Raw genomic sequence first — 25,895 nt, forward strand, 5'->3', positions numbered from 1 at the left:
TTTTCTGTCAATATCAGTCTTTAGGGCTGTTTTCAAGATAAAATGTGTGTACAGTGAAATGCACAGATCTTAAGTGTATAAATTTGATGAGGTTGATAAATGCTACACCTGTATTGCTGCCACCTGGACAAAGATGCAAGTCAGTTCTATCACCACAGAAAGGTCCCTCTTACCCCTCTATAGACAACCATAATGCTGATTTCTATTCCATAAATTAATCCTGTCTGTCCTTGAACTTCATACAAATGGAACCAACAGTATGCATCCTTTGTCTCTGGCTTCTTTTGTTCAGCATAACATTTTTGAGATTCACGCACACAGTTGTGTGTATCAGTAGTTGATTTTTTATTACCAATTAGTATTCTATTGTTAGAATAAGCACAATTCATTCTTCTATTTCTCTTTTGATGGATATGTGGTTTGTTTCCTGCTTTTTTCTGTTGTGAATAAAACAGCAACCATTCTTGAAAATATCTGGATAAACAACTAGATTAAAAAAGGGAAGAAATTAATTTGGGGCCTGTCATGGTCAGGTTCATGTGTCAACTTGGCCAGGTGGTGGTGCCTGGTTGTCTGGTCAGGCAAGTGCTGGCCCGTCTGTTGCTAGGAGGACATTTCATGGATTTAAATCATGAACACATTGGCTGCATCCACAGCTGATTGCACTTGTAATCAGCTAAGGGAAATGTCTTCTGCAATGAGTGATGCTTAATCTAATCACCAGAAGGTTTTTAGGTAGGATTCAGAAGAGATAATCACTGTTCCTGCTTCATCCATCCAACTCTTTCTGAGAGTTCATTGAGGATCTTCACTGGAGCTGCCAATGTGTGGCCTGCCCTACATATCTTGAACTCTTACATCCCTATGGTTGCCAAGCCAGTCTCTCCTGAGAGTTTATTGAGGGCCTTCATCGGAGCTGCCAACTTGCAGCCTGCCCTATAGACCTTGGACTGTATATCCCCACAGTTATGTGAGACGCTTTTACAAATTTTGTATTTATGGATATATCCTGCTGATTGTTTCTCTAGAGAACCCTAGTTAATACAGCTGGGCACCAGGTGCGGTTCTTAGGAAGCAGAATATTAAAAACGTGTTTTTATGATGGTTTTCTACTCTAACTGGACTCAAAGGCACTAAGGACTGTGTTTCCCATAATCAGAATGACACTGCCAATCCATTGGATGAACTGACAAAAAATATTTTATCACCGTTGGATTCTTCTAATTCTGCTTCGCTTATATGAAGCCAGCCTCTGGGGGATAATTTTTTGACATCTTTAAGGAGTTTTGTGGAATTAGGAGGTAATCGAGATGTTAGCTGATTGTTGTTAGAGATGCTGTATACATTGATGAGGGAAAGGGATGAGCTGAAGGGGTCAGATGGGAAGCTTAGGTGCCATATGACAGATGTAAAAGTTTCTGTGAGTGCCCTGAAGGAAAATCTTATTTCCTGTAGCCATAGATTTGAGATCTCTGAAAATCAACTCAAAGTCTAATTGTTAGAGTAGCAATTTTACAATGAAACTGAAATCTCAATCTTGCATGGTGTCTGCCCTTAAAGTGCGGGCATTGATTGGAAAGTAGCGGGACCCTGAAAAATGGGATAGCAACATATGGATTGATAATGATGGCTGTGGAGAGGGTGAAATCCTAGCTCTTGCCGAGTCTTTTCTAGATAACCCTGTAATAGTCTGCCCTGAGGACATAGCAGCCCCACTCCAGATTTCCCTGAGGAGTTGGCCACCCAACTTCCAGCTAAGGGATTAACCCTGGAGTGATTAATCCTGTTTCACCCGATGAAACTGCAAATGAATGCCCTTGAAGCAATTGGCTTGGAAGATATTTCTAATTCTTTTCATGATGCATCCCAAAACAACCCCTCATTGCTTCCAGACCTATGACTAGACTAAAGTACTAACAGGCCCCTAAAGGTGAGGTACAAAGTGTTGCCCATGAGGAGTTATGTTATACTCCAAAAGAACTGCATGAGTTTTCCAATTTATAAAGAGAGAAATCAAGGGAATATGTGTGGCAATGGATTTTAAGGGTGTGGGATAATGGTGGGAGGAATATAAAGCTGGATCAGGCTGAATTTACTGATACGGGCCCACTAAGCAGAGATTCAGCATTCAATGTTATAGCTTGAGGGGTTAGAAAAGGCATTAAGAGTTTGTTTGGATGGTTGGCTGAAACATGGACCAGCTGACCATGTCAGCTCAGGTAATATCAGCTGAAATTACCTGAGGTTGAAATGCCAGCGCTGCCCTGGTATAATGTAGATGAGGGGATCCAATGACTTAGATAGATTGGAATGTTAGAGTGGATTTATGGAAAGACTTCTCATTCCTCCAGGAATGTCCAGAGGATGCACCTTTTACCAGAACTGTGAGAAATATATTTGTGTAAGATTAGGTCCATCATCCCCCAAAAGCTCTGCAGTTGCGCTGCTCTTTAGGTCAGATATTACTGTGGGAACTGCTGTCACTGAGCTGGAATCCTTAAACACAATAGGGATGATCAGACCCCAAGTTGGCAAAAGACAGATGGCAGCACTTAATCATCAAAGACAAGGTGGACATGGCTATTATAATAGACAGTAAACTCAAAGCAAGAGTCAAAATAATCTGACTTTCCAGAGACTTGTGGCATTGGCTAGTAGATCATAGGGTATCTAGAAGTACAATAGATGGGCAGTCTACTAAATTCTTGTTTGAGCTGTATAAGCAAAACAGTTTTAGATCAAGTGAACAGAAGTCTAATTGAATTACAAAAACAGAGAGTCAGGCCCCCTTAGTGAATTTCTAGACGAGACAGTTTACAAATTCAGAGCCCCTTTAATGAGAGGGAGCCCAGGCCCCTTTGGGGGAGGGACCTGTTATACTGCAACAAGTTTATTTTGTTTCTTTTCATCCAAGCCTTCCCCAAGGAGACCGATGGCCTTTTACCAGGGTAACTGTGCATTGAGGAAAAGGAAATGATCAGACATTTCAGAGATTATTAGACACTAGTTCAGAAATGACATTAATTCCAGGGGACCCAAAATGTCACTCTGGTCCACCAGTCAGAGTGGGGGCTTATGGAGGCCAGGTGATCAATGGAGTTTTAGCTCAGGCCCATCTTATAGTGGATCCAGTGGGCCCCCAGACCCATTCTGTAGCTATTTTCCCCAGTTCCAGAATGCATAATTGAAATAGACATACGGAGCAACTGGCAGAACCCCCACAATGACTTTCTAACTTGTAGAGTGAGGACTATTATGGTAAGAAAGGCCAAATGGAAGCCACTAGAACTTCCCTTACCCAGTAAAATAGTATGTCAGAAGCAATACTGAAGATTCCTGGAGGGATTGCAGAGATTACTGCTACTCTTAAGGACTTGAAGGATGCTTAGGTGTTGATTCCCACCACATCCCCATTCAACTCTCCTAATTTGGCCTGTGCAGAAAACTGATGGGTCTTGGAGGATGACCGGGTTATCATAAACTCAACCAAGTGGTAACTCCAATTGCAGCTACTGTCCGAATGTGATATAATTGCTTGAACAAATCAATACATCTGGTACCTAATATATAGCTATTGATCTGGCAAATACTTTTTTTTGCAATAGCTGTTACTAAGGACCACCAGAAACAGTACGCTTTCAGCTGGCAAGGTCAGCGATATGCTTTCACTGTCTTACCTCAGGGATATATCAACTTTCCAGCCCTATGTCATAATCTTGTCCATAGGGACCTTGATCATCTCTCCCTACCACAAGACATCACACTGCTCCACTATATTGATGATATGTTGATTGGACCTAGTGAGTAATAAGTAGTAACTACTCTGGATTTATTGGTAAGGTATTTGTGTGTCAGAGGATAGGAGAAAAATCCAACAAAAATACAAGGGCCTTCCACCTCAGTGAAATTTCCAGTTGTCCAGTGATGTGGGGCATGTCGAGATATCCCTTCTAAGGTGAAGCATAAGTTGCTACATCTGGTCCCTACTAAGACCGAAAAAAGAGGTACCATGCCTAGTTGGTCTCTTTGGATTTTGGTGACAACATATTCCTCATTTGAGTGTGCTACTCTGGTCCATTTATCAAGTGACCAGAAAAGTAGCTAATTTTGAGTGGGGACTTGAACAAGAGGAGGTTCTGTGACAGGTCCAGGTTGCTGTACAAGCTGTTCTGCCACTTGGAACATATGATCCAGCAGATCCAATGGTGCTGGAAGAGTTAGTGGTAAATAGAGATTCTGTCTGGAGCCTTGGCAGGCTATAGGAGAATCATAATGCAGACCCTTAGGATTTGAGAGCAAAGCTTTGTCATCTGTTGCAAATAACTACTCCCCTTTTGAGAAAAAGCTTTGGCCTACTCCTGGGCCTTAGTAGAGACTGAACGCTTAACCATGAGCCACCAAGTTACCATGAGACCTGAGTTGCCTATCATGAGCTGGGTGTTGTCTGACCCACCAAGTCACAAAGATGGGCATGAGCAGCAGTGCTGCATCATCAAATGGAAATAGTATATATGAGATAGGACCAGAGCAGGTCTTTAGGACACAAGTAAGTTGCATGAGGAAGTAGTCCAAATGCCAATGGTCTACACTCCTGTCACATTACCTTCTCTTTCCCAGACCAGAGCTATGGCCTCTTGGGGATTCATTACAGTGAATTTACTGAGGAAGAAAAAACTTGGGCCTGGTTTACAGATAATTCTGCACTATATGTGATGATTCTGCACCACCAATCCCTTTCCAGGATATCTCTGAAGGACAGTGATGAGGGGAAGTCCTCTCAGTGGGCAGAACTTTGAGCAGTGCACCTGGTTGTTCATTTTGCTTGGAAGGAGAACTGGCCAGAGGTGCATTTGTGTACTGACTGTTGCTAATGGTTTGGCTGGATAGTGAAGTACTTGGAAAGAGCATGACTGGAAAATTTGTGACAAGGAGTTCTGGGGAAGAGGTGTATGGATAGACCTTTCTGAGTGGGGTAAAAATGTGGAGATATTTCTATCCCATATGAATGTGTACCAGAGGGTGACTTCAGCTAAGTTTTAATAAAAAGTGGATAAGATGACCCATTCTGTGGGTACCAGTCAGCCTCTTTCCCCAGAAACTCCTGTCATTGCCCAATGGGGTCATGAACAAAGTGGCCATGATGGTAGGGATTGAGGGCATGCATGGACTCAGCAACATGGACTTCCACTCATCAAGGCTGACCTGGCTATAGCCACTGCTGAGTGTCTAATCTGTCAGCAGAAGAGACCCACACAGCTCCCAATATGGCAGCATTCCCCAAGGTGATCAGCTGGCTACATGGTGGCAGGTTGATTACATTGGACCACTCCCATCATGGAAGGGGCAGTGATTTGTTCAAATTGGAATAGACACATATTCTAGATATGGGTTTGCTTTCCCTGCATGCAATGCTTCTGCCAAAACTACCGTCCATGGACTTATGGAATGCTTTATCCATCATCGTGGTATTTCACACAACATTGCTACTGATCAAGAAATTCACTTCGCAGCAAATGAAATGTGTGAATGGGCACATGATCATGGGATTCTCTGGTCTTACTATGTTCCCCACCCTCCAGTGGCAGCTGGATTGATGGAACAGTGGAATTGCCTTTTGAAAACTCAATTATGGTGCCAACTAGGTGGCTAATACTTTGTAGGGCTGGGGTGATGTTCTATAGGAGGCTGTGTATGCTGAGTCAGCATCCCCTCTATGGTACTATTTCTCCCATAGCCAGGACCCATTGGTCCAAGAACCAAGTGGTGGAAATGGGAGTGTCACCACTCACTATTACCTCTATTGACCCACTAGGAAAATTTTTGCTTCCTGTCCCTGTTACCTTGAGCTCTGCTGGTCTACAGATTTTAGTTCCAGAAGGTGGAGTGCTTCCACCAGGAGAAACAACAATGATTCCATTGAGCTGAAATCTAAGACTGCCACCTGTTCACGTTAGGCTACTCACGCCCCTGGATCAACAAGCCAAGAAGGGGATTACTTTATTGGCTGGGGTAATTGACCTTGACTATGGGAAAATAGGATTGCAACTATACAATGGAAGTAAAGAAGAGTTTTCCTGAAATATAAGAGATCCCCTAGGGTGTCTCTTAGTGATACCGTGCCCTGTGATTAAAATCAATGGAAAACTGCAACAACCCAATCCAGGCAGGACTACCAATGGCTCTGAAACTTCAGGAATGAAGGTTTTGTTCACCCCAAGAAAAGAACCATGACCAGCTGAAGTGCTTGCTGAGGGTAAAGGGAACATGGAATGGGTAGTTGAATAAGGTAGTGATAAATATGAACTATGACCATGTGATCAGTTACAGAAACAAGGACTATAATGCTGTTTTGTTCATGTTATAATACTTAAGTTGTAAGATATCAAGTTTAATAGTGAATAGTACTAAGAATTTCCACGTTATTCTGGGAAGATTTAATGCATTTCCATTTGTACATGGTACAGTTGAGTATTGTTAGGTGTTCTAGTTTGCTAGCTGCCAGAAGGCTATATACCAGAAATGGAATGGCTTTTAAAAAGGGGAATTTAATAAGTTGCTAGTTTACAATTCTAAGGCCAAGGAAATGTCCCAATTAAAACAAGTCTATAGAAATGTCCAATCTAAGGCATTCAGGGAAAGATACCTTGATTCACGAAGGCTGATGAAGTTCAGGGTTCTCTCTCAAGTGGAAAGGCACACAGCGAACACAGTCAGGGTTTCTCTCTCAGCTTGAAGGGCACATGGCAAACATGGTGTCATCTACTAGCTTCCTCTCCACCTCCCTGGAGGTGTTTTCCTTCTTCATCTCCAAAGGTTACTGGCTGGTAGACTCTACTTCTCGTGTCTATGTCATTCTGCTCTGCTCTCTCTGAATCTCATACTTTCTTCAAAATGTTTCCTCTTTTTATAGGATTCCAATAAACTAATCAAGACCCACCTAATGGGTGGAGACACATCTTCACCTAATCCATTTTAAAAATCAATCTAGATCACTCAAGATTAAATCAAGATCACATCAAGATCACATCAAGATGTGACTCCCTAAGTCACATCTCCAGGGAGATGATCTAATTACAGTTTCAAACATACAGTACTTTATAGGGATTAGAAAAAATGATTGCCTTTACAAAATGGGATTAGGAGTAAAGCATGGTTTTTATATGTTGAGGAGGTCCATACATCCTCTCAAACCAGCACATTAGGCAAGAAAAAAATATGTCTGTCATTGTTTTCTATGCAGAGATTAAGTATGGTTTAAGGTGATATGTACAGCTTCCAAGTTGTCAAGGGGTAGACTGTCATGGTCAGGTTGATGTGTCAACTTGGCCAGGTGGTGGTGTCCGACTGCCTAATTGGTTTTATTTATTATCCTTATTTTTTTGCTCATCTTCCCATGCCCTGAATAAAAGAAGCATCAGACAGAAAGTTTTCACAGTCACACAGTCACATTGTAAAAGCTATATTGTTATACACTCATCTTCATAAATCAAGGCTATTGGAACACAGCTCAACGGTTTCAGGTACTTCTTTCCAGCCCTTCCCTCCATAAACTGAAAAAGGATATCAATATAATGCATAAGAATAACCTCCAGGACAACCTCTCTGGTTGGAACCTCTCAGCCACTGAAACTTTATTTTGTCTTATTTGCCCACTTTTGGTCAAGAGGTCTTCTCAACCCTATGATGCCAGGTTCTGGCTCACTCTGGGATTTCTGTCTTACATTGCCAGGGAGATTTATACTCCTGAGAGTCATGTCTCATGGAGAGGAGCAGGCAGAGAGTTTGCCTGTCAAGTTGGCTTAGAAAAAGAGGCCACATCTGAGCAACAAAAGTCGTTCTCTGGGGGTGACTCTTAAGCATAATTATAGATAGACATAGCTTCTCTTTTGCAGGAATACATTTCATATGGGTGAGCACCAAGATTGAGGGCTAAGCATATTAATTTAGTTGTCAACACTGCTTGTGAGAATATCAGAAATTCCCCAGATGGGGAAGTTGAATATTCCCTCCTTTCTCCCCAGTCTGCCAATGTGACTTTGCAAATATTTTTTTATTCACTGCCCAAATTACTCTAGGATATATCAGGGCACCACACTAGCCTGTACAAACCAACAAGATCTCAGGCCTTATTCAAGATTCCAAGTACTTATGGTGCTCATCTAAACTGATCATACAAGTTAAATTAGATAATGCACTATCCAAAATATAAATTTTGCCCCAAATATAAATCTCTCCCTTTGGTCTCACACAGAAGTTGAAGTTTTAAAATATGGACCATATCATCCTTACCCTGTATTCTGATTTACCTTAGTCCTATCCAGATTGCTTTCATTCATATCTCTAGATGAAGTCTGATAACTTTTTAAACAGTTGCCATATGGGGTAGTGTGGATTTTCATTGCTTCAGAGTTCTAACTCTGAGTCTTAGGTGTCACATAAATACCTAAAGTTTCTGGGAATTACTAGGTTATATAGAACAGCTCAGTATCTCAGAATTTAGAAATAACAGTTACAACTCCTGAATATATATGACTTCTGTAAGAGCTTACAATCTAGGGCCCTTTATAATAGGTCCCAACCTGAGAACCTATCCTCTCAACTTCAATTTATCGAGTTGGTACATTATAGTTAGTCCATATGAGTGAGGCATGATAATATTTGTCTTTCTGTTTCTGACATTTCATTCATCATACAATCCTTAAGGTTCATTCACCTAGTTCCATGTGTCACTTCATTCCTCCTTGCAGCTGCTCACTAGTCTCTTGTATGTATACACCACAGTTCTCCTTTCTTCCCTCAGTCTTTATACCCTTAGGCCACCTCCATCCATTGCAAATTACAAACACTGTCATCATAAACATCAGTGTGTAAATGTCCATTCCTGTCCTCACTCTTAGTTCCTCTAGCTATATATCTAGCAATGGGACTGCAGGATCATATGGCATCCCTACCCCTAGCCTCCTGTGGAACCATCACTCTGCCTTCCAAGGAGCTGCACCTCTCAGTTTCCCAACCAATAATGAACAGGGACATCTCTTTTTCCACGTTTTCTCTAGCACTTGTTTCTCTCTGTTCATTTTTAAGCAGTTTTATTTGCACATCATACAATTCAACCTAAGTAAATCAACTTGCTTTTACCACCATAATGCATAAGAAGATATTCCTTTTTCTTTCAAAATAATCCAAACCACTCCACTATGCTCCCCACTTGTTGGCACTTAATTTTGGCATGATGCCTTTGTTACTGTCAATGGAAGCGTATTATAATCTTACTGTTGGCTATAAGTCCTAGCTTGCTTTGATTGCACTTTTTCCTGTATACCATCCATTTTCAACACCTTGCAGTGCTGACATTCATTTATTCTCCCTCATGCAAAAACATTTTTATATTTGTACATTTAATCACTGTCATTATCCACTCTAGGCATTCTTAGGTTATACCATCTCAGTCTTTATCATCTATCTTTCTTTCTGGTTTCATATGTGCCCTCAGCCCTTCTCCCTCAATCATACTCACATTCAGCTTCACTCACTGGTCTTATATTATTGTGCTACAATTAGGTAGTATTGCACATCCATTTCTGAATTTTTACAATCAATCCTGTAGCACAATCTGTATTCCTTCAGCACAAAATGCTCAGGTTCAACCTTATTTCTAGCTTCTGATAACCCATGTTCTTAACTCTCAAAATTCACTCATTAATGTTAATTCATATTAGTGAGACCTAAAGTATTTATTCTTTTGTTTCTGGCTAATTTCACTCAGTATAATGTCCTTGAGAATCATCCATGTTGATACATGCTTCATGACTTTATTCTCTATTACAGCTGTGTAATAGTCCATTGTATGTATATACCACAGCTTGTTTAGCCACTCATCCATTGATGGACATTTGGACTGTTTCCATCTCTTGGCAATCATAAATAATGCTGCTACAAACATCTGTGTGCAAATATCACTTGTGTCCTTGCCTTCAGTTCTGCTGAATATATACCTAGTAACAGGATTGCTGGATCATATGACATTTCTATATTTAACTTCTTGAGGAACTGCCAAATTGCCTTCCAAATCAGTTGTACCATTTTACATTCCCACCAACAGTGGATAAGTGTGTCTCCTTCTCCATATCCTCTCTGGCACTTGTAGTTTTCTGGGTTTTGTTTTCTTTTTGTTGTAATAATTGCCACATTCTAGTAGGTGTGAGATGATATCTCATTGTGGTTTTGATTTACATTTCCCCAATAGTCAATGAAATTGAGCATTTTCTCATGTGCCATCTAGTCATTTGTATTTTCTCTTCTGAAAAGTGTCTGTTCATGTCTCTTGCTTATTTTTTAATGGGGTTGCTTGTCTTTTTGTTGTTGAGCTGAAGAATCTCTTTATGTATTTTGCATACTAAACCCTTGTCTGATACATGATTTCCAAACATTGTCTCCCATTGCATAGGCTGCCTTTTTACTTTCCTGACAAAGTTCTTTGATGCTTAAAACTGTTTAATTTTGAGGCAATCCCATCTATTTGTTTTTTCAGTGCTTTTGTTGTAAGGTCTAGGAAACTGCCTCATTTTATAAGATTTATAAGATATTCCCCTACATTTTCTTCCAAAAATTTCATGGTCTTAGCTCTAATGTCTAAGTCTTTGATCTATTTTGAGTTAATTTTTGTATAGAGTATAAGATATGGATCCTCTTTCATTCTTTTGCATATGGATATCCAGTTCTCCAAATACCATTTATTTAAGAAGCTGCTCTGTCCCAGGTAGGTTGACTTGACCACCTTATCAAATATCAATTGTCCATAGATGAGAGGGTCTATTTGTGCACACTCAATTTGATTCCATTGGTCAGTAAATTTATTTTTATGCCAGTTCCATGTGGCTTTGACTTTGTAATATGCTTTAAGGTCAGGTAGTGTGAGACCTCCCACTTCATTTTTCTTTCTCAAGATATTTTTAGCTATTCCTGGCACCCTGCCCTTCCAAACAGATTAGGCTATTGGTTTTTCTATCTCTACAAGTTGTTGGTATTTTAATTGGAACTGCATCAAATCTATAAATCAATTTGGGAAGAACTGACATCTTAACCATATATAGTCTTCCAATCCATGAACACAGTATACCTTTCCATTTATTTAGGTCTTCCATGATATCTTTCAGAAATTTCCTGTAGTTTTCTATGTGAAGGTCTTTTGCATCCTTAGTTAAATTTATTCCTAAGTATTTTATTCTTTTGGCTGATATTGTAAATGAATTTTTTTTCTTGATTTCCTCAAGTGCTCATCACTAGTGTGTAGAAATACTATTACTTTTTTTGGTGTTGATCTTGTACCCTGCAACTTTACTGTACTGATTTATTAGCTCTACTAGCATTACTATAGATTTTTCAGGATATTTGACATATAGCATCATGTCATCTACAAGCAGTGAGAATTTTACTTCTTCCTTTCAAATTTGGATGCTTCAATTTCTTTTTCTTGTCTAATCACTCTGGCTAGAACATCAAGTGAAATGTTGAATAACAATGGTGACAGTGGGCATCTTCATCTTGTTCCTGATCTTAAAGGGAAAGTATTCAGTCTTTTCCCTTTGAGAATGATGTTAGCTGTGTATTTTTTTAAATTTATTTATTAATTAAAAAATTAAGAAACCAAATAAAACATTAACATACATAATCAGTAATTCACAATATCATCACTTAGTTGCATATTCATCATTTCTTAGAACATTTGCATTAATTCAGAAAAAGAAATAAAAAGACAATAGAAAAAGAAATAAAATGAACACAGGAAAGAAAAAAAAAGATTATGCCTACCAAACCCCTTACCCCTTGCTTTCATTGATCACTAGCATTTAAACTAAATTTATTTTAGCATTTGTTCCCCCTATTATTTATTTTTATTCCATATGTTCTAGTCCTTTGTTGACAAGGTAGACAAAAGGAGCCTCAGACACAAGGTTTTCACAATCACACAGTAACATTGTGACAGCTGTATCATTATTCAATCATCCTCAAGAAACATGGCTACTGTTAACACAGCTCTGCATTTTCAGGCAGTTCCCTCAAGCTTCTCCATTACATCTTGAATAACAAGATGATATCTACTTGATGCATAAGAATAACCTCCAGGATAATCTATCGACTCTGTTTGGAATCTCTCAGCCATTGACACTTTGTCTCATTTCACTCTTCCTCCTTTTGGTTGAGAAGGTTTTCTCAATCCTTTGATGCTAAATCTCAGCTCATTCTAGGGTTTTTCTCAATTCCTTAATGCTGAGCCTCAGCTCATTCCAAGATCTCTGTCCCACATTGTCAAGAAGGTCCATACCCCTGGGAGTCATGTCCCACGTAGAGAGGGGGAGGGTGGTGAGACTGCTTGTTGTGTTGGCTGGAGAGAGAGGCCACATCTGAGGAACAAAAGAGGCTCTCTTGGGGATGACTCTTAGGCCTAAATTTTAAGTAGACTTGACCTATCCTTTGTGGGGTTAAGTTTTATATGAACAAACCTCAAGACTGGGGACTCTAGCTGTGGATTTTTTATATATTTCCTTTATCATGTTGAGGAAGTTCCCTGCTATTCCTATCCTTTGAAGTTTTTCATCAAGAAAGAATGTTGAATTTTGTCAAATGGCTTTTCTGCATCAATTAAGATGATCATGTGGTTTTCTGCTTTGATTTATTGATATTTTTGTACTCCATTAATTGATTTTCTTGTGTTGAACCAGCCTTGCATACCTGGAATAAATCCTACGTGGTCATGGTGTATAATTCTCTTAATGTGCTGCTGAATTTGATTTGCAAGTATTTTGAGGATTTTAGCATCTATATTCGTTAAGGAGATTGATCCGTAATTTTCTTTTCTTGTATAGTATCTTTGTCTGGCTTTGGTGTTAGATATATGTTGGCTTCATAGAGTGAGTTAGGTAGCTTTCCCTCATCAAATTTTTTTTTAAAGAATTTGAGCAGGATTGGTACTAATTCTTTCTTGAATGCTAGGTAAAATTCACATATGAAGTCATCTGGTTCTGGGTTTTTCTCTTTTGGAAGCTTCTTGATGACTGATTCAATCTCTTTACTTGTGATTGGTTTGTTGAGGTCATCTGCTTCTTCTTGAATCAGTTTTTTTTCATAACTTTCTAGGAAGTTGTCCATTTCATCTATGTTGTCTAGTTTATTAGAATGTGGTTGTTCAAGGTGTACTCTGATTACGTTCTTTATTTCTGCAGGGACAGTGGTTATGTCTCTTTTTCCATTTCTGATTTTATTTATTTCTCTCTCTCTCTCTCTCTCTCTCTCTCTCAATTAGCTAATGGTCCATCAATTTTATCAGTTTTCTCAAAGAGCCAACTTGAGGCTTTGTTGATTTTACTGATTATTTTCATATTCTCATTTCATTTATTTCTGCTCTACTCTTCTTTATTTCATTTCTTTTGTTTGCTTTGAGGTTAGTTTGCTGTACTTTCTCTAGTTAATCCAAGTGAACTGTTAATTCCTCAATTTTTGCTCTTTCTTCTTTTTTAATATAGGCATTTAAGGTAAAAAATATCCCTTTCAACAAAGTCTTTGCTGTATCACATAAATTTTAACATGTTTTGTTTTCATTTTCATTTGCTTCAAGATATTTACTAATTTTTCTTGTAATTTCTTCCTTGGCCCACTGGTCATTTAAGAGTGTGTTGTTTAGTTCCCATAAATCATGACTTTTCTGTCCCTCTGCCTGTTATTGATGGGCAACTTTATTCCATTGTGATCCAAGAAAGTGTTTTGATAATTTCAACTTTTTTTAATTTATTGAGACTAGCTTTGTGACCCAGCATATGGTCTATCCTTGAGAATGATCCATGAGCATTTGAGAAAAATGTGTATTCTGCTGCTGTAGGGTGTAATGTTCTGTAAATGTCTGTTAAGTTCTAGTTCATTTATTGTATTATCTAACATCTCTATTTCTTTATTGATGTTCTGTCCATCAATGAAAGTGGGGAATTGAAGCCTCCAACTATTATGGTAGAGGTGTCTAGTTTTCCCTTCAGCATTGTCAATGTTTGCCTCATGTATTTTGGAGCACTCTGAATTGATGCATAAATATTTATGATTGTTATGTCTTCTCGCTAAATTGATGTTTTTATTATAAAAAGTGTCCTTTTTGTCTCTAATTTTTAAACTTGAAGTCTAATTTGTTGGATGTTAGTATAGTTACCCCTGATCTTTTCTGGCTATTGTTTGAATAAATCAACTTTCTCTAATCTTTCATTTTCAACCTATTTTTGTCCTTGGGTTTAAACTGAGTCTCCTGTATACAGCAAATAGATGGCTCCTATTTATAATCCATTCTTCCAGTCTGTGTATTTTGATTGGGGAGTTTAATCCACTAACCATTTAATGTTATTACTCTAAAGGCAGTACTTTCCTCAATCATTTTGACTTATGTCTTTTATATATCATATCTATTTTTTTTCTTTCTTTTTACATTTCTTGATAGTCTTCACTTTGACACTCTTCTCCAGACCTATCTTTCTTGCCTGTTCCTATCTGCCTATAGTGATCCCTTCAGTATATCTTGTAGAGCTGGTCTCTTGGTCACAAATTCTTTAAGTGATTGCTTGCATGAAAATATTTTAATCTCCCCTTCTTTTTGAAGGACAGTTTTGCTGGGCATAGAATTCTTGGTTGGCAGTTTTTCTCTTTCAGAATCTTAAGGAAGGCAGTGGCCTTCTTGCTTTTCTCTTGCTGCTTTCAAAATTCTCTCTTTGTGTTTGACGTTTGACAATCTGATTAGTAAGTGCCTAAGAATATGTCTATTTTTGGATTTATTCTGTTTAGGGTACTGCTCTAGTTTGCTAGCTACCAGAATGCAATATATCAGAAATGGAATGGCTTTTTAAAAGGGGAATATAATGAGTTGCTAGTTTATAGTTCTAAGGCTGAGAAAGTGTCCCAATTAAAGGAAATCTATAGAAATAACCAATCTAAGTCATCCAGGGAAAGATACCTTAGTTTAAAAAAGTTGATGACATTCAGCATTTCTCTCTCATCTAGAGGGCAAATGATGAACATGGCAGCATCTGCTGGCTTTCTTGTGGCTCTACAAAAAGGGACTCTCTCCAAAATGTTTCTTTTTTTTTTTTTAAAGGATTAATGGGTGGAATCACAACTCCATGGAAGCCATCTAATCAAAAGTTACCACCAAAATTGGGTGGGTCACATCTCTATGAGAACAATCAAAATGCTCTTACCCAGCAATATTGAATGATGATTAAAGGACATGGCTTTTCTGGGGTCCATCACAGATTTAAGCGGGCACAGTATGCTGTACTTCTTGGATGTGTAATTTGATGTCTTTCAGGAGAGATGAGAAATTTTCAGTGATTATTTCCTCCATTAATCTTTCTTCTCCTTTTCCCTCTCTTCTCCCTCTGAGACACCAACAACACATACATTCATGTGCTTCTTGTGGTTATTCAGTTCCCTGAGACCCTGCTCATATTTTTCTATTCTTTTCCCTATATTTTTTCTTGTATGTCAGATTTCAAACTTTCAAGTTCTTCTTCATATTAACCCAATGTTTTATTTTTATACAGCCTCAACCCATTGATATGCTTTTTGTTGAGATTTTGCATGTCTGTTTGAACATCTTGTATTAGTTGTTTCAACTCGTTTCATCTGAAGTGTTGGTTTGTTCCTTTGACTGGGCCATAACTTTGATTTTTGTATTATAACATGGTATTTGGGCTGGCATCTGATATTTGGTTTCCTTAATCAGTTTACTCTGGAGGTTGTTTTCCCTCTTTCATCACAGTTTTCTTGTTGGATGGATTTGTTCTTTGTTTCTTCTTTGATATTCAGTTCAACTTATTCTAGAATTCTTGCATAGGTTCTGCTTAATTGTTCAGTGTTTTTCTGTTCTTCTTTTTCTGTTTCTTGCCCTGCCTATATGGAGCCATTTTTCTGAGTAATATCCTCAGATATTATTGACCTCAGTCAGATTTTCCTGGACCAGATAGGCACACATCTCAGTTTTCCCTGAGGGTAAGATCCAGCAGGTTGTCAGGCTTTCCAATGAAACCTCTAAACTCTCTGCCTTTCTTATCCTGCCCAACATGTGGTGTTTGCCTGCCTGAACTTTCCCACCAGCTTAAAGTGATGCAGTGTCTTTAATTTCAGCAGACTCTCCCTGCCAGGGGTGTGATTGAGACAGAGATGATGTAGTAGGCAGGCTGTGATTGCTTCTGTTTTCCAGTTCCTAGGTCTGAATTCCTTGAAGGAGTGGTTCAACTTGAGCTGAACCCCACTCCCCTTTTCTTGGGGGAAGATAGGCCCTTTAGGGAATTACCCCCTTTCACCTGATTAGTTACTTTGTCTCTCAAGCTAGCCTTAGCTACACCCTTGCTTGGGGCAGTCCTGAAGCCTGATAGCACTTGCAGGCCTGTCTAGTGAGCTTTTAAGAAACAAACAAACAAACAAACAAATAAAAGTGTCTTTTCAGAGCTGGACCCTCACTCCTTGGTTTTGCCAATCAAGAGCTTGAGTTGACACATTGCTCAGTGTATATCCTGGCTCTACGTGCCCCTTTATCTTTGGGTCCAACCCTTTACCAGTATTTTGTGCTGTCCAACTCGAAAAGCCTCTGGTGTTTGTTTTGTTTTCTTTTGTTGTTGTCAGACCTGCCCCCTCTCTGCTGGGACAAAAACTCCAAGTTCCTTTAGTGCTTATTCCAGGTTTATCTGTACTGGGGACCTGTTTTCAGTAGTCAGAATTTTTTTATTAATTTCCACAATTGGAGTTTGGTTGAATGAAACCCTTGCTATATCTGTTTCCTTTCCCTCGGGGAATCAGCATTGCATGCCCATCAGGGAGGAGCACTGGCCTCCATGACTTGGGTGATTTACAGCTCTATGTGGGATCTCAGATGTTTCACCTGGTCCATTTGGGTGTACACTGCATGTCTGGTCACAGATGTGCCTCAATGGTTGTCCTGTACCATTCTTGACTACTTACTAGCTGCTCTGGAGGATGAATTACATTCCACACCTCACTATGCCACCATCTTGACCCCCTCCATAATCATTTTATTTCTCCCTCATTTTTTAAGGACAGGTTTGCTGGGTATAGAATTCTTGGTTGGCAGCTTTTTCTTTCAGTATCTTAAATATATCATACCACTTCCTTCTCACCTTCATGGTTTCTGCTGAGAAATCCACATATAGTCTTATTAAGCCTCTCTTGTATGTGATGGATTGCTCTTCTCTTCCTGCATTCAAAATTCTCTCTTTTTCTTTGACATTTGACAATCTGATTAATAAGTTTCTAGGAGTATTTCTAATTGGAGCTATTCTGTTAGGGATATGCTGCACTTCTGGGATCTGTAATCCTATGTGTTTCATAAGAGGTGGTAACTTTTCAGTGATTATTTCCTCCATTAGTCTTTCCACTCCTTTCTTTTCTCCTTCTGGGACATCCACAACATGTATATTCATGTGCTTCATGTGGTCACTCAATTCTCTGAGACTCAGCTCATATTTTTCCATTCTTTTCCCTACATTTTCTTTTGTGTGTTGGATTTAGGATGTCCAGTCTTCTAGTTCACTAATCCTTATTTCTACATTTTCAAATCTATTTTAGGTTTCCATTGGTTTTTTTTTTTTTTTCATCTCTTCAATTGTGCCTTTCATCCCTGTGATTTGTTTTCTCAAACTTTCAAGTTAGTTTACATGTTCTCCCAATGCCTTGTTTATATCCTCCCTCACCTCATAATTTGCTTTTTGATGAGTTTTTTTTTTTTTGCATGTCTGTTTGAACATCCTGAACTAGTTGCTTCAACTCCTGTATCTCATTTGAAGTGTTGGTTTGTTCCTTTGACTGAGCCATATCTTTGATTTCCCTAGTATGGCATGTTATTTTGGGCTGGCATCTAGACATTTGGTTTCCTTAATTCGTTTATTCTGGAGATTGTTTCCTTGATGGATGGCTTAGTTCTCTATCTATTCTTCAATGTTCAGTTAAACTTATTCTAGTCCTCTAGTATAGGTTCTGTTTGATCAGGATTTTCCTGTTCTTGTATTTCTGTTTCTTGTCCTGCCTATATGGGACCCCCCCTTTTCTTTTTTTGAGGAGGGTCTCCTCAGATGTTATTGACCCCAGTCAGATATTCCCTGACAAGACAGGCCCACATCTCAAGAGGAGAGAGTAGCCAGCATCAGTTTTCTGAGGGTAAGACCCAGTAGTTTGTTAGACATTCCTATGAAGCTCCCAGACTCTGTGCTTTTCCTATCCTGCCCTGCAGGTGGTGCTTGTCTGCCCATGGCTTTCACCAGCTTAAAGTGATGCAGTGCCTTTAATTTCAGCAGACTCTGTAGGAGTGTGACTGAGGTAGAGATGAGGCAGTAGGTTGGCTTTGATTTCTTCTGTTTTCCACCCCTGGTGCCTGAATTCCCTGAAGGAGGGCCTCCACTTGTGCTGGGCCCCTGCCCCCTTTTTCTTGGGAAAATAATGCCCTTAAGGGAGTTAACCCCTTTCTCCTAACTAGTTATTTTGTCTCTCAGACATGCCTTTATTAAGTCCTTGCCTGGGGCAGTGTAGGAGCCTCAGAGTGCTTGCAGTTCTGTCTAATGAGCTGCTAATAAGTGAAAAAAAAGAAAGAAAGGAAGGAAGGAAGGAAGGAAGGAAGGAAGGAAGAAAGAAAGAAAGAAAGAAAGAAAGAAAGAAAGAAAGAAAGAAAGAAAGAAAGAAAGAAAGAAAGAAAGAAAGAAAAAAAAAAAAAAAAAAGAAAGAAAGAAAAATGCCTTTTCAAAGATGGAACCCCACTCCCCAAGTTTGCCAATCAAGAACTTGAGCTGGTACATGTACATGGCTGTGTGTATCTCCAGGCTCTATGTGACCCTATTCTTGGGGTCCAGCCCTTTTCTAGTATTTTGTGCTGTCCAACTCAAAAAGCCTCTGGTTTTTTTCTTTTTTTTCCCCATCAGTCCCTCCCCCTCTCTGCAGGGACAAAAGTGCTTAGTTTCTTTAGTGCTTATTCCAGGTTTATGTGCTGGGGGCTTGTTTACAGTAGTCAAAATTTCTTAATTAATTCCACAATTGGAGCTTGATTTACCTAAATCCATGCTCCTAATAAAGTCTGTTTCCTTTCACCTTGAAGAACCAGCCTGCCATGCCCATTGGGGTGTGGCATCATCTGTGTGGGATCTCAGTTGTTCTACCATTTCCAGACTGGTGTATAATGTGTGTCCAGTCACTGTTATCCCCCCAGCAGTGATTTCATACAGTTTCTGGCTATTTACTAGATGCTCTGGAGGGTGAACTAAATTCCATACCTAACTATGCCACCATCTTGCCCTGATTCCCCTCATAAATTCATGATGTGAGTGTAGAATAACACCATCACTACCTTCACTTTAGAAAACTACTTAGCAATTTCTTTAAAAATTCAAACATATACAACTACCAATAATTCAAACCTTAAAAAATCTGTCTTCAGCTCTTGATTTTTGATGATTTTTTTATTATGATTTGAAAGACTTTCCTTTAGGTGGTCAAAAACAGGACACTAAAGGGAAGCCAAGATGATCTGAGCACTTACTATGTGCTCGATATTGGGCAAGGCAGTTTTACATATTATTACTTGAGGTATGTGTCTTTCCCAAAAGTATACAAATAATAAATAGCAGATGAGTCTTTCATTTATTTTTTATTCATTCATGAAATATATAGTATTTCTAGTATGGTTTGGGCACTGTTTTGAGTGATGGGGTTATTGAATAAAAATATCAGCTTACTGTTCTAATAGCCCTTAAATTCTACAAAGGATTGGTGAGACAAACAATCAAATGAACAAATAAATAAAATGGTGACTTCTGGTGGTAAGAACTACCATAAGGAAATTGAAACAAGGTTATAGGATCCAGAGTGGCTGGCAGTGGGGGCACATTAGATAAGGAAGCCACGGAAGATGTGTCTGGGAATATAACATGCCTGGGATGACATATTCCAATGACTCTGGAGAAGAGTAATCCAGGTAGAAGATAAGTAAGAGCATGAATGAAAGCTGGTTTGACGGCTTCAAAATCTAAATAGAGACCTGGGTAGATAGAGTGAGAAGAGAGATAGGAGATGAGGCTAGAAAGAAGAAAGGAGGCAGATTTATGCAATGCTTTAGACTCTATGGTAGAAAGCTTGGATTTTATTCTAGGCTCAGTGGATCTCCATTAGCTTTTAAGTAAGGAGTTTATGATCTAATTTTTATTTTTAAAAGTTCACTTTGGCTGCTTTATAGAAAATAAATAACCATGTTTGTTAATTGGCCATTTTAATTGTTCCCATACTAGTAAAATAGAAAATTGAGAGCAGTGGTTAAGAGCATGGGGTACAGAGACAAACTGCACGAACTGCCTGGAATTAGAGTGCAGTCCACCACTGCTAACTGTGAGACCTTGGGAAAACTGCTTAATCTCACTATCCCTTAATGTAAAATGGGAATTGTATTGTACCTATAATAGACTTATTGGGAAGATCAGATAAGGTAATCCATGTGAATCACTTAGATATGTTCCAGGGACATTGTCTGTGCACAATTGATAATACCCACAATTATTACAGCAGGAACTGACCTGAGAGTTGATCACACTGCTTTTCTAATAAAGTCAAATAATTTACTATTTTATCCACTCAATAAAATAAAATTAATTTATCCACTCAATAAATATTAAATGATCTCTACTATGTACCAGATATTGTTCTAGGGGCAAACAATGCAATAACAAATTGTACAATCAAACCCCTGCTCTTATGGAACTTAGGATCCATTCCTTTGCTTCTCTAACTTGGCTACATTTTAGCATCATCTTTTTTTTCATCTTTTAATCTGGGGAGTTTCAAAAGCACAGAAAAAATCTGAACAGAGCCCATTAATTTTTTTCATCTTACCAGATTATGCTAACATGCAAGCTGAGGTGAGCCCAACACTCTATTCTTAGACACATGGGGGCAGAACAAGGTAGTTGTAGATGTTTTGAATAAACATTTTTAGCCCTGTTTTCAAATAAATATTCTATTGAAGCACAAATAAACTCGAAGGGCAGACACTGTATTAGAAACGGACATGGAGCTGGATTCCTGCCTGACTCATTCTTCCTTTCCCCACTACAGTCTTTCCAGGGTTCCAGAGCACTCTTGGGTTCCATGGGCCACAGTTCAAAAGAATCCAACAGAACCGAGTTTGAATATTGACTCTGTTGCCTCCTGGTTTTTGTGCCTTGGTACAAATCATCTAAATTTGCGAACCTTGCAAGGCACATTAATCTGTTTAAACGGGGATATTATTATCTATCGTGTACTGTATCTGTGAGAATTAAATGAGATTATGCATGGGAAGTGTTTAACTTGTTGACAAGTATACAGCATGTACTTAATCATGGAACTTAAGCTTAACTTGTTGACAAGTATACAGCACGTACTTAATCACAGAGGTTAAGACCACAGCTCTGAAGCCAGAATATTGGATATAAATTCCATGTACTGGCTGTTAATTCTAGGGAAGACATTTAACTTCTCTGTATCTCAATTTCATTTTCTATAAAATGGAAATAAAAACAAGATCTACTTGAGAGGGTTTTATGTGGATTACATTATTTAATAAATGTAAAATATTTAAAACAGCATATAGTGCATAATATGTGCTATGCAAGTGTTAGTACTTTTATCTATTATCATTATTATTACCTTACTAGTTTTGTTAATAATCAGATGTAAGTTTTTGAAGGTAGTAGATTACAGTAGAAAGTCTGCAAACATGGTGGCCAAGGAGTCCTTCCCTCTCTGTAAGTGCAGGCCCTTCCTCCCATCGTGAAGTGGGTACTATTTCCCCTCCCCTTGATTATGGCTGGGCTCACGACTTGCTCTAATTAATGTGGTAGAAGAGATCCTGCACAATTCCAGGCATGGTCCTCAAAGGACTAGAAGTCTCCAATGTTACTCTCATGGAGACCTGAGACAGCACAAAGGAAAATCAGGCTATCCCACTGGAGAAGGAGACCATGTGGAGAGGCCTTTAAGTGTGAAACTTTTATTGGAGGGGGAAACCACATGGAGAAGTCTGAGGCACTCCAGCCAGTAGTCAGCAGCAAGTTTCCAAATATTGAGAGACCACGTTGAAGTTTCCAGCCTGACACTACCCTTACCATTACTGGCTCCAGGTGACATCTTGCAGAGCAGAAGAACTTACCTCAGGATTATGAGAAATAATGTATCATCATTGTCTTAAGCTTTGGGGTTGGTTTCAATAGATAACTGACACAGTGATATTATGATTAGCCCTCTATGAATGTCTGAATCCTCTCCTGCAATCATCCTTCCATCCTGTGGGGTTCTAGAGAGAGCATAGGAACAACAGAGAATGAGAATTACAATGTTATTTTATTAATAAATCAGTTCCCAATAACTCCCAAACAGTTCTCTAATAATAGGCAGTTTGGAAGCATATGACTAATTCTCAAAGCCCATGTATTCAGAAGCTACTTCATAGATATGAAACTCATCTGGCCAGCCTCAAAGAAAGAAAGAAGATTGTTATAATCAATTTCTTTATATCAGTAGGTCTTTGTTGTTTGCAACACCATCTTCCAAAAGACGATCAGTTGGGCCCACTAGAATCTCTGTTGGCATTTCTGATTGTCTTTTGGAAGATGGTGTTGCAAAGAACAAAGACCTACTGATATAAAGGAATTGACTATAACAATACTGATAGGAAGACATAAACCTTCTTTAATAGGTACCCAAGAATATCAACTGTGAGAGTCAGGGTGGCAAGTTAGACCAAAATTGTAGAGTCAGATCATCTTAGGTACTTAGCTAAGAATCTTCCTTCTAGTGTGTTTCTCTTTGGATTGATTCAGCTTCACTCCACTCATCTTTGTTCTTCTGTGCTATTATGGTTCATCTTCCAATGTCCATAGTAAGAAAATGGGATTTATATAAACTAACTTGTCAAGTTAAGTCTCATAAGATGGATTGTGGCTTAACTGAATTGGCTGACTTTAGATCAAAGAGCCAATCCTTGGTCCAATCAACCGTATTTGAGTGGGAGAGTAAAGGATGAGGGTAAGACATGAGATCATGCATTTCGGGGAGGCAGCACCACGTAGGGCTTAAAAACACAGATTTCAGAGTCAGACGGCCAAGTTTTTCCTGGATCAGTAATTCATTATCTTTATGACCTTGAGTAAGCTATTATACCTCCTTAAGTCTCAATGTTGTTATTGGAAAATGGAGATAGCATAGCCCTTATTAAGGTTGGTTTGAAGACTCAGAAAATATTTATAAAGCGTTTGCTAAAGTGCCTGGCACATGATAAGTAAAACATATATTATTACTGTTTTATTAGTTTATTACTATTATTTTACTTATCTGAGCTGTTGCATGAGAAATAGAGGTTATTATGTATAGGAATTTTTCCTTAGAAGGAAATATGGGCAGAGAGGCACTGATGGATCCCTCCCTCTCTCTCTCTCTGAAAGAGAACATAGCTTTTGGTTGCATTTTATACACTGTGTATAGGAAATCTTGCAAGTAAAAACAGAAGGAGGAAGTAGGAAGGAGTCACTAATACGACGTAAGGCAGACAAAATTTTTTTTTTTTTTTTTTTTTTTTTTTTAAAGAGAGAGGGAGAAAAGGAAGGAAAGACAGAGAAGGAAGGAAGGGAGGAAGAAAGGGAAACATTTTTAAACATTTTCTTGTTTTATTATATTTTGTTTGTTTGTTTGTTTGTTACATGGGCTGGGGCCGGGAATCGAACCGGGGTCCTCCGGCACGGCAGGCAAGCACTCTTGCCCGCTGAGCCACCGCGGCCCGCCAGACAGACAAAATTTTAAACCTTTATTTTGTTGTTTCAATTTTCTCAATAGGAAGGCTGGGCTGAATTACAATCAATCTAGCAGTATACTGTATAGAACCTGAAGCCAGCAGCTGGGTTCAAAAACTCACTGGCGGTGGATTCACCTCCCTCCATCTTGGGTTTGGTGAGCTCTGCCCGGGAGCGCAGAAATACCACTCCCCCACTTTAAATTTCCTGGTCCTCCTTTCTTCTTACTCACCCTTTCGCCTCCTAAACCTTTCATCTGGTGCCGGAAACCCGGGAGAGGAGCACGGGTGCCACCCTCCTGGCCAGAGGCGCCCCAGCTTCCTCTCTCTTTCCTTTCTCCACAAAGCCAGCGACAAGGGATCCTTTGGCCCGCCACTACATCCATCACAGATTGGGTAAGTCCCTTCCTCCTAACCCTGCTGCCGGGTCTCACGGTTCTGAGAGAGCCTGTCCGTTAATTACTCTCCGAAAATCGTGAATTCACGTCAGGTTCTCTTCCGAGGGCTGAGGTAAACCGGGATGCCCACAAACCTCACTCCCTTTCCTGGGACTTGAGAAGTTGTGGGGATGCCCCATTTCTTGTTTCCGTCCCAAATTCAGGTCCAGGACCTGAAAGGACCTCAAACCAGGGTGAGACGTCCCCTGGGGAGATGAGCCCCTGCTCGTAAGAGCTCCGAGGACTCTCTCAGGGCGTTGGGACACCAACACCCCCTGGGCCAGTCTTTTATCCTCAGAGACCCGTCAGTATGGGCAATAGGTCCTCTCTCATTGGCCTGAGGATGGGACTTTCAATTTTAATATCCTTACGAATCTCCGCAACTTTTGCCAGAGGAACGACAAATGGGCTGAAATTCCTTATGTCCAGGCTTTTTTCCTTCTGCGCTCCCGCCCCTCCCTTTGTTTCCTCCTCTCCCTCGCTCTATCCTCCTCTCCCTCCAGCGGCACTCCAGTGGCCATCTTGCCTTTCCCTCCCCCCTTCTGCTTCAGCGACATCTGAATTGTCATCTTCTCTTCTTCCTCCTTCTGTTCCGGTGATGTCCCAGCCGCCATCTTGCCCTCCTCTTTCCCCTTCTGTGCTAGCGGCACTCCTGTCACCATCTTGCCTTTCTCTTCCTCCTTCTCCAACTATCCAACTACCTATACTAAAGAATTCCAGTATCTAGCTAACGACTATGACCTCACCTGGCATAACATTCATGTAATCTGCTCTTCTTCCCTCACTACAGATGAAATGGACCACATTTTCAATGCAGCCAGGGCTCATGCTAACCAGGTGCATATAACTGACCACACCACGCCGGTAGGGGCTGAGGCAGTGCCAGACCAAGAGCCAGGGTGGAAATATCAGGTTGACACTCCAGCGGGGAGGAGTGGGTGGACTAGACGGGACAAAATGCTTACAAGCCTCATAGCTGGCATGCAGAAAGCTTCACATAAAGTAGTAAACTTCCATAAGCTGAGGGAAATTACCCAGGGTCCTAACGAAAACCCAGCCGCCTTTCTACACCAGCTCACAGAAGCCCTCTCCCAATATACCAGCCTAGACCCTGACTTGGAGGCTGGTAAAACTGTTTTAGCCACACACTTTATATCCCAATTGGCTCCAGATATAAGGCGTAAACTTAGAAAAATTGAGGACGGTCCTCAGGCCCCTATCCGTGACCTGGTAAACACGGCCTTTAAAATTTTTATTTTTTATTTTTTTATTTTTTTATTAACGGAAAGAAAAAAAAAGAAATTAACACTACATTTAGAAATCATACCATTCTACATATGCACTCAGTAATTCTTAACATCATCACATAGATGCATGATCATTGTTTCTTAGTACATTTGCATCGGTTTAGAGGAACTAGCAACACAACAGAAAAAGATATAAAATGTTAATATAAAGAAAAGAAATAAAAGTAGTAGTAATAGTAAAAAACAACAACAACAAACAAACCAACAAGCAAACAAAAACAAAAAAAACCCTATAGCTCAGATGCAGCTTCATTCAGTATTTTAACATGATTACTTTACAATTAGGTATTATTGTGCTGTCCA

General features: G+C 39.5%; 1 protein-coding gene across 1 annotated transcript in view; it reads right to left on the reverse strand.

Annotated features, from left to right (window-relative positions):
• Nucleotides 1–25,895, reverse strand: part of LRATD2 (LRAT domain containing 2) — a 270,001-nt gene that overhangs the window by 64,181 nt on the left and 179,925 nt on the right. The window contains exon 3 of the transcript XR_013178487.1: nucleotides 22,214–22,357. The gene's annotated coding sequence lies outside the window, so the exon portion shown is untranslated. The remainder of the gene's footprint in view (nucleotides 1–22,213; nucleotides 22,358–25,895) is intronic.

This window comes from Tamandua tetradactyla, chromosome 6 (genome assembly GCF_023851605.1).
Source record: "Tamandua tetradactyla isolate mTamTet1 chromosome 6, mTamTet1.pri, whole genome shotgun sequence".
NCBI classification, from domain to species: Eukaryota; Metazoa; Chordata; class Mammalia; order Pilosa; family Myrmecophagidae; genus Tamandua; species Tamandua tetradactyla.